Genomic DNA, 14541 nt, shown 5'->3' with positions numbered 1-14541 from the left:
TTACACGTGGTCTGCCACTGCGAGGACGATCAGCTGTACGTCCTGTCTCCCTGTTGTGCTGTCTTAGGCTTCTCACAGTACGGACATTCCAATTTATTGCCCTGGCCACATCTGCAGTCCCCATGCCTCCTTGCAGCATGCCTAAGGCACGTTCACGCAGATGGGCAGGGACCCTGGGCATATTTTTTTGGTATTTTTTAGAGTCAGTAGAAAGGCCTCTTTAGTGTCCTAAGTTTTCATAACTGTGACCCTAATTGCCTACCGTCTGTAAGCTGTTAGTGTCTTAACGACCATTCCACAGGTGCATGTTCATTAATTGTTTATGGTTCATTGAAGAAGCATGGGAAACAGTGTTTAAACCCTTTACAATGAAGGTCCGTGAAGTTATTTGGATTTTTACGAATCATCTTTGAAAGACAGGGTCCTGAAAAAGGGACATTTCTTTTTTTGCTGAGTGTATATATTATATTTTTTGGTTTTTTTTTTTTTTTTTTTTTTTTTTTACTATGTAAAAATAACTATGTAAAATATGTACTGGGGGGGGGGACAATGTCTAACTTAAGTTATACTTTTTCTTGAGATAGCTGATTACTGATGTGCCACCTTGTGCTGTTTTCACGCAGGCGTTGCTCTTCATGTCTGATTGCATTGACGCGTAGGCTATATGTGGCCATTGTCATTGTGTGTTCGTGTATGCTCTGATGAAGGTATTGCGTCTGAAAGAATAGCCTAATAAAATAAATGTATGCATTGGTCCTGAGTGTTCAGAGACTATATTCCATTACAGTATCTCCTGCACCTTCTCTACGGTCGGGTGTACTACAGATTCTCCTAAATTAACGTGTGATTAGACAAAGTATTTTATTATACTTGAAATATGAGTAATCTGCTATGAATTCCTTACTGTTATTGTGAAATAAAGATGTTATCTTCTAAGACTGAATGGATTAATATTTAGTGTACATGTTTTTTTACACTAACAATTTCTTGTTTATCACTGTCAAATATATTTCTCGCAAGACTGCAGGTAACAAATGGAGTAAAGTTCAAACTAAGATGCCTCCAGTGTTTAATTGCATTCCTCCTTCTCCCCCTTCAATCCCGCGTCTCTCCTGCCAAAGGACTCTCATGTAGTGTGTGACTCAAGCTTTGTGATATTTAAAGTTATGTTTTTGTTTATATTCAAATACCAATCAAATATTTTAAAATATGAGTAGAATCAAGTTAATTCCTAAAGTGTATAGAGTATATTCAAATGTAGTGGTTAGCCTGTTGTATACCATGAGAATTGGGCCGTTTTGACTCATTCACCTAAGATGTTAGGTGTGCTGTCATGATGATATGTGACTCATCTGCTGGATTTGTTCTTATGTAGCAACGTTTGAAATTGTATTTATTTACATTGGATAAAAGTAGAGACTCAGAGCTACAAAATGGTGTATCAAAACATTTTTGAGGAACAATGGGAAAGTAATTCTGCTTTAAAAGTTGATAAACTTGTAATCTCACTTTTGAGAAAATGGCCTTTGAATGATTGGTATCTAGTGAAGCGCTCTTTGTCTACACACATTCAACATCGTTCACACCCTCTTAAGCTTTAGCCTCCCCCATCTCGTTTCGCTCCTGGAGTATTCAGAGCCGTAGGCTCTGGCCGATGATTTGTTTACCTCCTGGATAACATGAAAGCAGCCAAACCAGCTCAGCTGGCAACAATTCCATATTCAATGGGTGTTGTACACTTTAGCTTACAACATGTAGCTAGCTAGGTAAACAATGTGTCAGATCACACACGTCACGTAACGTAAGCTAGTTAAACAACAACCTCCAATACTTCGCCCTCATTCACTTCCATTTCTTCTCCTGTCTTCAGCTCACTGCTTACACTTTCTACCATTCTTCTTTAACAAACCACCTGCCTTTTTTTTTTAACTAACTCAAGCTCACCATCTACCCAACCAAACCTCTGGACTGGGACAGTCATACTCTGGTTTTATTAGTCTATACAATCTTCACTTGTGTGTGTGACACACTACAGGGTGTCTGAGAGTGAGAAGAGGGAATAAGAATCTCTCAGTGGTGGAAAAAGTACCCAACTGTCATGCTTGAGTAAAAGTAAAGATACCTTAATAGAAAATGACTCAAGTAAAGTTCTACTTGAGTAAAAGTATTTGGCTTAAAATATACTTACAATGAGGGAAAAAAGTATTTGATCCCCTGCTGATTTTGTACATTTGCCCACTGACAAAGAAATGATCAGTCTATAATTTTAATGGTAGGTTTATTTGAACAGTGAGAGACAGAATAACAACAAAAATATCCAGAAAAACGCATGTCAAAAATGTTATAAATTGATTTGCATTTTAATGAGGGAAATAAGTATTTGACCCCCTCTCAATCAGAAAGATTTCTGGCTCCCAGGTGTCTTTCATACAGGTAACGAGGTGAGATTAGGAGCACACTCTTAAAGGGAGTGCTCCTAATCTCAGTTTCTTATCTGTATAAAAGATACCTGTCCACAGAAGCAATCAATCAATCAGATTCCAAACTCTCCACCATGGCCAAGACCAAAGAGCTCTCCAAGGATGTCAGGGACAAGATTGTAGACCTACACAAGGCTGGAATGGGCTACAAGACCATCGCCAAGCAGCTTGGTGAGAAGGTGACAACAGCTTCTGCGATTATTCGCAAATGGAAGAAACACAAAGGAACTGTCAATCTCCCTCAGCCTGGGGCTCCATGCAAGATCTCACCTCGTGGAGTTGCAATGATCATGAGAACGGTGAGGAATCAGCCCAGAACTACACAGGAGGATCTTGTCAATGATCTCAAGGCAGCTGGGACCATAGTCATCAAGAAAACAATTGGTAACACACTACGCCGTGAAGGACTGAAATCCTGCAGCGCCCGCAAGGTCCCCCTGCTCAAGAAAGCACATATACATGCCCGTCTGAAGTTTGCCAATGAACATCTGAATGATTCAGAGGACAAATGGGTGAAAGTGTTGTGGTCAGATGAGACCAAAATGGAGTTCTTTGGCATCAACTCAACTTGCCGTGTTTGGAGGAGGAGGAATGCTGCCTATGACCCCAAGAACACCATCCCCACCGTCAAACATGGAGGTGGAAACATTATGCTTTTTCTGCTAAGGGGACAGGACAACTTCACCGCATCAAAGGGACGATGGACGGGGCCATGTACCGTCAAATCTTGGGTGAAAACCTCCTTCCCTCAGCCAGGGCATTGAAAATGGGTCGTGGATGGTTATTCCAGCATGACAATGACCCAAAACACACGGCCAAGGCAACAAAGGAGTGGCTCAAGAAGAAGCACATTAAGGTCCTGGAGTGGCCTAGCCAGTCTCCAGACCTTAATCCCATAAAAAAATCTGTGGAGGGAGCAGAAGGTTCGAGTTGCCAAACGTCAGCCTCGAAACCTTAATGACTTGAAGAAGATCTGCAAAGAGGAGTGGGACAAAATCCCTCCTGAGATGTGTGCAAACCTGGTGGCCAACTACAAGAAACGTCTGACCTCTGTGATTGCCAACAAGGGTTTTGCCACCAAGTACTAAGTCATGTTTTGCAGAGGGGTCAAATACTTATTTCCCTCATTAAAATGCAAATCAATTCATAACATTTTTGACATGCGTTTTTCTGGATTTTTTTGTTTTTATTCTGTCTCTCACTGTTCAAATAAACCTACCATTAAAATTATAGACTGATCATTTCTTTGTCAGTTGGCAAACGTACAAAATCAGCAGGGGATCAAATACTTTTTTCCCTCACTGTAAGTATCAAAAGTAAAAATCATTTCAAATTCCTTATATTAAGCAAACCAGATGGCACCATTTTCTTGTTGTTTATTATTTACGGAAAGCCATGGGCACACTCCAACATTCAGACATCATTTACAAACGAAGCATGTGTGTTTAGTGAGTCTGCCAGATCAGAGGCAGTAGGGATGACCAGGGATGTTCGGTTGATAAGTGTGTGAATGTGACTATTTTCCTGTCCTGCTACGCATTCAAAGAGTACTTTTTGGGGTCAATGTATGGAGTAAAAAGTACAATATTTTCTTCAGGAATTGGTGAAGTAAAAGTAGTCAAATATAAATAGTAAAGTACAGATACCCCAAAAAATTACTTAAGTAGTACTTTAAAGTATTTTTACTTAAGTACTTTACACCACTGGAATCACCTCACTTTTGTAAGTGTTTGAGAATCCTTATTACAAAACAGAAAATCATGACCCCATATTGATTTTCAATATAGCCGAACCCTGACCCTGTGTAATTCTCAAACCACTTAACATCTAAATACGTAGAATATCTCTAGAGGAATGGAAACAAAACATCACCATTGATAAATATTTAACAATAAAAATGACTCAATATAGCTTCCCTACCCCTATGAACTGAAAGCTAATTTTGTTTTACAAAAAACATACAATTCAATCTGTAATCTGCATAGTTGCTAAGGTAAAAAACTGGAATATAGACATCATTGATATGAATGCAATGGTGATCTTGCCATTACATCAAAAACACATTCAAAGTAGAAGACCACTGTAATCTGAAGCTTGTACTGCCATCCATTCTCCAAAAGTACGAAAATAATAGAAAAACACTTTCTATGTTGGTGTAGTAGCTATTCTATTACAAACATGCTCAGGTGCTTTTTATCTAATGTTTGCCAGCTCAGTGGTGCTTTGGAAGAGTATTTTGGTGACATCATGCACAGTGCTTCAGTATGTCAAAGGAAAGTGATAGTGTGCGTGACTGTTTTTTCTGGTTTCTCGGTACAATCTGTAAATGTTCTGACCGCTGTAGTCGTAACCCCGATCAATCATCCTTTTTGTCTCCAATCTCTTGAAGATTCTGGAAAAAACAATATATCTGTGAAGTGGTAGAGGTAAATATACAGTAGTAGTACTAAAGTCAGAGCTGAAGTATTCTATCTACATTTGAGCAGGGTCGTAATATACAGCATCTACTGTAAGTGACAGCTTTGAACAAGGCCAGGTGAGCGGTAATATGTAGGCTACTGTAGATACTGTATGTATGAGCTGGTCTGGGGTTACCTGGTGTTCTTTCAGCAGTCGGTCGTATTCTTTGGTCAGTCCATCGGATTGTTTCTTCATAGCGTCCATCTTGGATTGAGACTTTTTCAAGGCTAGGTAAAACATTAACCCCAAAGCATTCCTATTAACATCCAATTGTCATGCATATCATCCCGTCTATCCCAACGGTGACATGCTATGAGTCAGAGTGCACATTCTCCAACAGTAATTGAAGCCCATGTTTGTTTTACTGTAATTATGGTCTGATTTCATTTGGTTGGTTGGTTATTGTATTTTAGTTGTACATTTTCAATTGATTTCAGTATTATTGGATTTTTTTGTTCTATTATTCAGTCAGTCACAAAAGTATTGTCTGTGTATCTTCCTCACCTTCCTCTGTGCCCTTCAGTTCTCCATCTCTTTTCTCAGCAGCTCGTTTCCCTCTGCTGTGGCCTTGTTCCCCTTCCTATCCATCAGAGTCTGAAACAAACACAGGTAAACATTAACCACTTACCACACCTCTCAACCATAATGCAGTACCAAAATTTGTTTAGTTTCTTATTGTGTGGATGAATGCCCATATCTCCGTTTCGCCTTTTAGATCAAAATGAATACGTTTCCACGGACAAGGGGAGCCTTATCTTAGAGCAGCGCTTCTCTTCTTTTTGAGACCCTTTTAAATACGGGCTGAAGTGCAGAAAGGGCAGTGATACTGGGTATGACCTTACCTGCTTCAGTACCTTGTTGTCCTCAATGCATTTCTTGGCAGTTTGGTTGTCACTCTCTGCCTTGGTCTGCAGAGAGGCCGTGGTGCTAGACGCCGTCGCCAGCTGGTTGATCAGAGTGATCACCCGCCACAGTACTCTGTTGGGAAACAACACACACAGAGATGGTGTTCAATAATGAGATTTTAAAACATTTCTAAAACAGAGTGCTGCAACTTGAACTTGTCCATCTGAACACATTTTTTGTTTTCCGTTTTTCTAAACATTTTGCTACGGTGTCCCCTACTGAACACGACCACTGTTATGGTCATTGCAATGAATAAAGGAATCTCTATGATTATGACGATCCATGCACTGGCTGGTTTTCACCAGACTCAGTAGGTCAATGGGAGGACAGACAGATCCAGAGCTCACAGACTTACAGCCAGAGGAAAAGGGAAAAGCCGGAGATGTAGAGGTTCCTCTGGGCTCTGAACAGCTTCATGTGGAGGTGGTTAAACATGTCGGGATGCAGATTAGCATCCTTGTTGTTCTTCACCTGCGAATACTTCCACATCTCACGCAAAGAGTCTACAGGAGGACGTGCAGGTGTGGTACGACATGGTTAAACATAGTAAAACATGGAGATTTCAAAAGCATTGTATGAGATTGAGATTGGAAACTCTCCGTGAGAGATTGTCACTATTGTGAGCCATTAAAATCTGTGAGTAAATTAGACATACTTTTTGGCATCAGCTTACCAATCAAGAGGACTATAAGGATTGTGATCATGATGTAGGATAATTTGATGTTGAGGAAGAATTTGGTCCAAATCCTGGACATTTTGTTCCATATTCTCAGCTGGAAGATACTTTGCATTCTGCAAAACAGCACAAAAACATAATTGCACAAAGCAATGGATCGACGGCAATGTCTTTCTTTGGTGCAGTCTGGACCAGCCTTGACTTCAACATGCACGGATGTAGATTTTTGGTCCGGTCCGGATGTAGACGTCTGTTTGGTTCAGATTTGATCTGGCGTTGATTTGGCCCAAACATAGATATGTTTGGTTCAGATTTAGTCCGGGCTGGACCAGCCTGGATTTCAACAGCCACAGATGTCTGGACCGGCCTTGATTTGGCCCAAACATAGACCTCTTATGATTGGTTCAGATTTGGCCCAGTCCAGATCAAATCTCTCTAATTGGTTCACATTTGGTCCAGTCCAAATCTGAACAAATCATAGACATCTGTTTCACAAGTTTGTACAGTACAGCACAATTGAGCACAGCAGAGTACAGTTCAGTAAAGAAAAGTACTGTTGAGTACAGCACAGTGTATTGTACTCTACTGAATTAAACTACTGTACTGAACTGTGCCATACTGTTCAAACTGTTCCCTGGTAGGCCATCATTGTAAATAAGAATGTGTTCTTAACTGACTTGCCTAGTTAAATAAAGGTTAAATAAAATAAGAAAAAATATTTTTTATCATTTAGAATTTCGCAGCTGAAATTTGGACATAGAATCAATGACCAAAAAATACATATTTTCAACATCTGTAAATTACGTCTTTTCAACTTTCACTCAGAACCGAAAGTGAACCTGATTTCAACGCCTGGAAAATACGTATTTTCATCGTTCAAAAATATGTATTTTTCAACTTCAGAAAAATACTTTTTCACCATTCATTCAGAACCTGAAATTAACCTCACTTCAACATATGGAAAATATTTACGTTAGACATCATTTCAAAATGAATTTAGTTTAATGTGAAGTTGCTGAATGTATCAGGACAGGATAGGGCTCATTCCTACCTGGTAATTGAGATGAAGGGTAGACAGAGGATGAGGACTAAACCTATTTTCACATAGAGGAAGAAAGCAACTGCAGTCCATAGGAACGTCATCTCTAACAATACAGTCTGAAAAAGATTAAACATTTTAAGCAACATAGATCCTTTTCACAGTATGGCAGTAGGTTATATTGCCAGAATATGGAAAAGGGCTGGTTTAATTGTTGATGTCAACAACCGGAAAGTTCAACTGGCTACGTAGCTAGCTTGCTATCTAGTTTCCTATGGATATATTGTACACTGCTCAAAAAAATAAAGGGAACACTTAAACAACACAATGTAACTCCAAGTCAATCACACTTCTGTGAAATCAAACTGTCCACTTAGGAAGCAACACTGATTGACAATAAATTTCACATGCTGTTGTGCAAATGGAATAGACAAAAGGTGGAAATTATAGGCAATTAGCAAGACACCCCCAATAAAGGAGTGGTTCTGCAGGTGGTGACCACAGACCACTTCTCAGTTCCTATGCTTCCTGGCTGATGTTTTGGTCACTTTTGAATGCTGGCGGTGCTTTCACTCTAGTGGTAGCATGAGACGGAGTCTACAACCCACACAAGTGGCTCAGGTAGTGCAGCTCATCCAGGATGGCACATCAATGCGAGCTGTGGCAAGAAGGTTTGCTGTGTCTGTCAGCGTAGTGTCCAGAGCATGGAGGCGCTACCAGGAGACAGGCCAGTACATCAGGAGACGTGGAGGAGGCCGTAGGAGGGCAACAACCCAGCAGCAGGACCGCTACCTCCACCTTTGTGCAAGGAGGAGCAGGAGGAGCACTGCCAGAGCCCTGCAAAATGACCTCCAGCAGGCCACAAATGTGCATGTGTCTGCTCAAACGGTCAGAAACAGACTCCATGAGGGTGGTATGAGGGCCCGACGTCCACAGGTGGGGGTTGTGCTTACAGCCCAACACCGTGCAGGACATTTGGCATTTGCCAGAGAACACCAAGATTGGCAAAGTCGCCACTGGCGCCCTGTGCTCTTCACAGATGAAAGCAGGTTCACACTGAGCACGTGACAGACGTGACAGAGTCTGGAGACGCCGTGGAGAACGTTCTGCTGCCTGCAACATCCTCCAGCATGACCGGTTTGGCGGTGGGTCAGTCATGGTGTGGGGTGGCATTTCTTTGGGGGGCCGCACAGCCCTCCATGTGCTCGCCAGAGGTAGCCTGACTGCCATTAGGTACCGAGATGAGATCCTCAGACCCCTTGTGAGACCATATGCTGGTGCGGTTGGCCCTGGGTTCCTCCTAATGCAAGACAATGCTAGACCTCATGTGGCTGGAGTGTGTCAGCAGTTCCTGCAAGAGGAAGGCATTGATGCTATGGACTGGCCCGCCCGTTCACCAGATCTGAATCCAATTGAGCACATCTGGGACATCATGTCTCGCTCCATCCACCAACGCCACGTTGCACCAAAGACTGTCCAGGAGTTGGCGGATGCTTTAGTCCAGGTCTGGGAGGAGATCCCTCAGGAGACCATCCGCCACCTCATCAGGAGCATGCCCAGGCGTTGTAGAGAGGTCATGCAGGCACGTGGAGGCCACACACACTACTGAGCCTCATTTTGACTTGTTTTAAGGACATTACATCAAAGTTGGATTAGCCTGTAGTGTGGTTTTCCACTTTAATTTTGAGTGTGAGTCCAAATCCAGACCTCCAAGGGTTGATAAATTTGATTTCAATTGATAATTTTTTGTGTGATTTTGTTGTCAGCACATTCAACTATGTAAAGAAAAAAGTATTTAATAAGAATATTTCATTCATTCAGATCTAGGATGTGTTATTTTAGTGTTCCCTTTATTTTTTTGAGCAGTGTATTTCAGCTAACTGTGAAACCATGAATGCAAATGTATTCGGAACAACAATGCAGTCCCTGTTTCAGTGATACGCCTCGTATCCTAGTTTGCTACCTACAAAGTTCACATGCTTGGTTAAAAGGTGCTACACAAATGTTATTTATTTATTTTCGAATTTTTGCATTGTAATTTCTAATGTCAATATATTGCAGTAATAATTGACTGATAGCGTTTCACAGTATTACATTCCCGACTGTGATATTAGCCTATTGATTTCTCCCGCTGGAGCTGCAACTATTGTAAAATGGGAAAACTGTTCTGACTTTGTGGCTGTATTATCAAGTGGAAATCGCTCTGTCAAATCATGGGTTGCTGAAGTTCTACACTGTTCGCTCAATTTCAGTTTATGGGAGAAAACATGCCCTGAATAGTGTAGGGACCATCTAAATCACTGAAGTATCTTGTAATTCACCTAGCATTAGGCTGCATTCAAAACAGACATCCTCCTTCCCCAGCATCCCATTTCTCATAACATGACAGAGACTTGGGCCTTCTACTTTCGGTTTTGGTACACCAGCTTCAATCAGCTGTAAAACGATATTATTGAAACTATATATTCACAGCGATTTAGATGGTACAATGATTCCCTACACTATTCAGTGCTTGTTCACATAAACTGAAATTGAGCAAACAGTGTACAATTTTAGAAACCAGGAAATTACAGAGCAATTTCCACAAGTTAACACAGAAAGAAAGTTAGAACAGATTCTGCTCCAGCAGGAGAAATCAATAGTCGAATATCACTGCCAATCACAACACTGGCGGTTAAGTAATACTGTGAAACACTATCTATAATTGCACTATTACTCCAGATATATTATGGACATCTTCTGAAATTACAGCTGCTGTTTCATTCAGTATATAACATACGTCCTTATATCATAGAAAAGTAGCTATGCCTTCTCCATTCTGAAGCTAGCTAGCTATATATTTCGAAAGACTTTGCATAATGCATTGAAATCAGCTAGGCAGCTGGCCATCTGTTAGGAGAGAAGCCATAGCTATCTCAATGGTACTACAAGGTTAGCAAATACTTTTGTGAAATAGTTAGTTGCTACACATATGAGGAACCAAGTTCAATGTCTTAATAATTATGCAAAGTATGTAACTTACTCAGCGGCACCAGAACCCAGAAACGGTCGAAACTGGAGGATGAAAAGAGAAAAGCAAAGTTGAGAGTTGTTTCACGCTCCTTTTTTTGCGTCTCATTGGAATGAAGTCCTACAGAAACGTTTACCTGTCCGCTTCCATGCAGACACACTGATAGATTTTGGTTGTGGCTGTTTTGTTTGCGTTGGCACCTTTGCTACACCCCTCATTATCACATTTATGCATGCAACCACTCACTTACGCTACTGATTACACACACCATTGTAAATTGTATTTAGTTTACTTTAGTTAATAAATATATTTTGTTATTCCTTATCTCCATGTCTCCCTTTTTGTTACGAACTTCGAGCCGGTTCGTGACATGAGTAAAAGTAAAGATACAATAGAAAATGACCGAAGTAAAAATGACTCGCCCAGTAAAATACTACTTGAGTAAAAGTATTTGGTTTTAAAAATATTGAAGTATAAATAATTTCAAATTCTTTACAGTAAGAAAACCAAATGGCACCATTTTTTAAATTTTTATTTAATTTTCAGATAGCCATGGGCAGTCCAAAAAAAATTATATTCTAATCAAAGCATATGTGTTTATTGAGTCTGCCATTTTCTTTAGGAATGTAGTGAAGTAAAAGTAGTCAAATATAAATAGTGAAGTACAGATACCCCAAAATAATACTTTAAAGTACTACTTAGGTACTTTATACCACTGGTAGAGGGAGACATATGCACACCACAACTATCAGAATGAGAAATAATAAACAAACACTTTTATTCCATTGACAATAATCAATAACATGCATATTAAAATATACCTAGCCTGTGTTTATGATAGGCCTTCTGTCTGGGGATCCATATGTGTTGTGGAGGTAGTCTATGACTGCGGCGCTGCTTTGCAGGGAGTTGAACACCTTCCTCTCGGGTTGAGAGCTGACCCTCTCCAGCATGTATATGGGGTGCTGGTGGAAGCAGGTGAAGAGGGTCCCCTGGTTTGTGGCGAGGTCCACCCAGTCCCACACACACACACACACACAAGGGATCTCATTGCAGCCAGCGAATATGGCTGGGTTGGACAACAGCCCCTGGGCTGCCATCACACCTACAGGACAGGGCATGTGAGGTGGGAGAGGAAGTGCCTTAAGTGAGCCATTTAACAATAAAGATCCTGTATAGAGATATTCTATATTTTCTCAAATTATTTCTGCGCATGGAACCTCTAGCTACCCTTAAGTATTTACAATTCATATCTGTTAAGATAACACAAACAGAATGTTTTCCCTGGAGGGAATGAGAGGTTACAGACTAAATGCTGATGAAGTGTTTATGATAAAAATGGCTATGAAGTTCTGTGAAAATCAACAATGACAGTGGCTCCCAGGAAACCCCCCATGTTGTAGTTTATTTTCACAGAACTGCACAGCTGGTCATTGTTGATCACTTTGGCCTATATAAAGGAATTTAATATGAAGCCATTTCAAGAGCATCTTTCCCAAGGAAATAACTACACGTCTAGTTACTAAGGGTCTGTCTCATATGACACCCTATTCCCATACAGAGTAGAGGTCGACCGATTAATCGGAATGGCCGATTTAATTAGGGCCGATTTCAAGTTTCATAACAATCGGTAATCGTCATTTTTGGACACCGATCATAGCCGATTACATTGCACTCCACGAGGAGACTGCGTGGCAGGCTGACTACCTGTTATGCGAGTGCAGCAAGGAGCCAAGGTAAGGTGCTAGCTAGCATTAAACGTATCTTATAAAAAACTATAAATCTTAACATAATCACTAGTTAACTACACATGGTTGATGATATTACTAGTTTATCTAGCTTGTCCTGCGTTGCATATAATCGATGCGGTGCCTGTTAATTTATCATTGAATCATAGCCTACTTCGCCAAACAGTTATTTAACAAGCGCATTCGCGAAAAAAAAGCACTGTCGTTGCACCAATGTGTACCTAACCATAAACATCAACGCCTTTCTTAAAATCAACACACAAGTATATATTTTTAAAACTGCATATTTAGTTAGTATTGCCTGCGAACATTAATTTCTTTTAACTAGGGAAATTGTGTCACTTCTCCTGCGTTCTGTGCAACGGAGTCAGGGTATATGCAGCAGTTTGGGCTCGTTGCGAACTGTGTGAAGACCATTTCCTCCTAACAAAGACAGCCAACTTCGCCAAACGGGGGATGATTTAACAAAAGCGCATTTGCGAAAAAAGCACAATCCGGTTGCATCACCGCCTGGTATGGAAATTGCTCGGCATCCGACAGTAAGGCGCTACAGAGGGTAGTGCGTACGGCTCAGTACATTACTGGGGCCAAGCTTCCTGCCATCCAGGACCTATATACTAGGCGGTGTCAGGAATGCCCAAAAAATGTAAAAGACTCCAGTCACCCAAGTCATAGACTGTTCTCTCTGTGACCGCATGACCAGCTGTATCGGAGCACCAAGTCAAGTAGCAAGCAGCAAGTCTAGGTCCAAAAGGCTCCTTAACAACTTCTACCCCCAAGCCATAGGAGTGCTGAGTGCCGAACAATTAATCAAATGGCCACATGGACTACAAATGGCCACTCCCCCTCCTTTGTATTTAAACTGCTGCTACTCGCTGTTATTATCTATGCATTGTCACCTTTACCCCTACCTACATGTACAAATTATCTTGACTAACCTGCACCCCTGTACATTGACTCGGTACTGGTACCCCCAGTATATAGCCTCGTTATTTTGTGTTAATTTAGATTTTTTACTTTAATTTATTTAGTCAATATTTTCTTAACCATTTCTTGAACTGCATTGTTGGTTAAGGGCTTGTAAGTAAGCATTTCACAGTAAGGTCTACACCTGTTGTATTCGGTGCATGTGACAAATACAATTCGATTTGTCTAGTGTTACAGTTAACACTGTGTTGATTTAACACTGGAGAATTTGCTGTGTAAGATCTGATCACAGTGCGCCTTTTAATCGTCTAAACCTGTCTAAAACTAAGGGCACAATCAGAATGTGGATAAGATCAGGGCAAAGGACACGTTAGCAGCAGGTATAAAACGGGGCTACTGTTCATGTCTGTGTGACTGTTGTGCCACAGGAGATGCCACTGTGCCAGCTTATCATAGCTGTTCTCTGCCTTTGGTGTGCAGCAGGAGCTTTCTTATTTCAGTTCTGATCAAATCCACTAGGTGGCAGTATTGCATACGGGTAATAAATCCAATTTCAATCAAAAAGGTTGGTGGGCCAAATATATAAACTCAGCAAAAAAATAAACATCTCTTTTTCAGGACCCTGTCTTTCAAAGATAATTCGTAAAATCCCAAATACCTTTACAGATCTTCATTGTAAAGGGTTTAAACACCGTTTCCCATGTTTGTTCAATGAACCATAAACAACTCATGAACATGCACCTGTTGAACGGTCATTAAGACACTAACAGCTTACAGAGAGTTGGCAATTAAGGTCACAGTTATGAAAACTTCGGACACTAAAGAGGCCTTTCTACTCACTCTGAAAAACACCAAAAGAAAGATGCCCAGGGTCCCTGCTTATCTGCTTGAGCTGATCGTCCCTGCAGTGGCAGACCACGTGTAACTACACCTGCACAGGATCGGTACATCCGAACATCACACCTGCGGGACAGGTACAGGATGGCAACAACTGCCTGAGTTACACCAGGAACGCACAATTCCTCCATCAGTACTCAGACTGTCCGCAATAGGCTGAGAGAGGCTGGACTGAGGGCTTGTAGGCCCGTTGTAAGGCAGGTCCTCACCAGACATCACCGGCAACAATGTCGCCTATGGGCACAAACCCATCGTCGCTGGACCAGACAGGACTGGCAAATAGTGCTCTTCACTGACGAGTCGCGGTTTTGTCTCACCAGGGGTGATCGTCGGATTCGCGTTTATCGTCGAAGGAATGAGTGTTACACCGAGGCCTGTACTCTGGAGCGGGATCGATT

The 14541-nt window shown here is 41.2% G+C and overlaps 1 pseudogene; it reads right to left on the bottom strand.

The window, feature by feature from the left end:
• Positions 1-3938: 3938 nt before the first annotated feature.
• On the bottom strand, positions 3939-10715 carry LOC120049342 (annotated as a pseudogene).
• Positions 10716-14541: the final 3826 nt, after the last annotated feature.

The sequence above is a fragment of the Salvelinus namaycush genome, chromosome 6 (genome assembly GCF_016432855.1).
Source record: "Salvelinus namaycush isolate Seneca chromosome 6, SaNama_1.0, whole genome shotgun sequence".
NCBI lineage: Eukaryota > Metazoa > Chordata > Actinopteri > Salmoniformes > Salmonidae > Salvelinus > Salvelinus namaycush.
The sequence above is the reverse complement of the archived record's forward strand: the minus strand, read 5'-3'. Positions and strand labels throughout refer to the sequence as shown.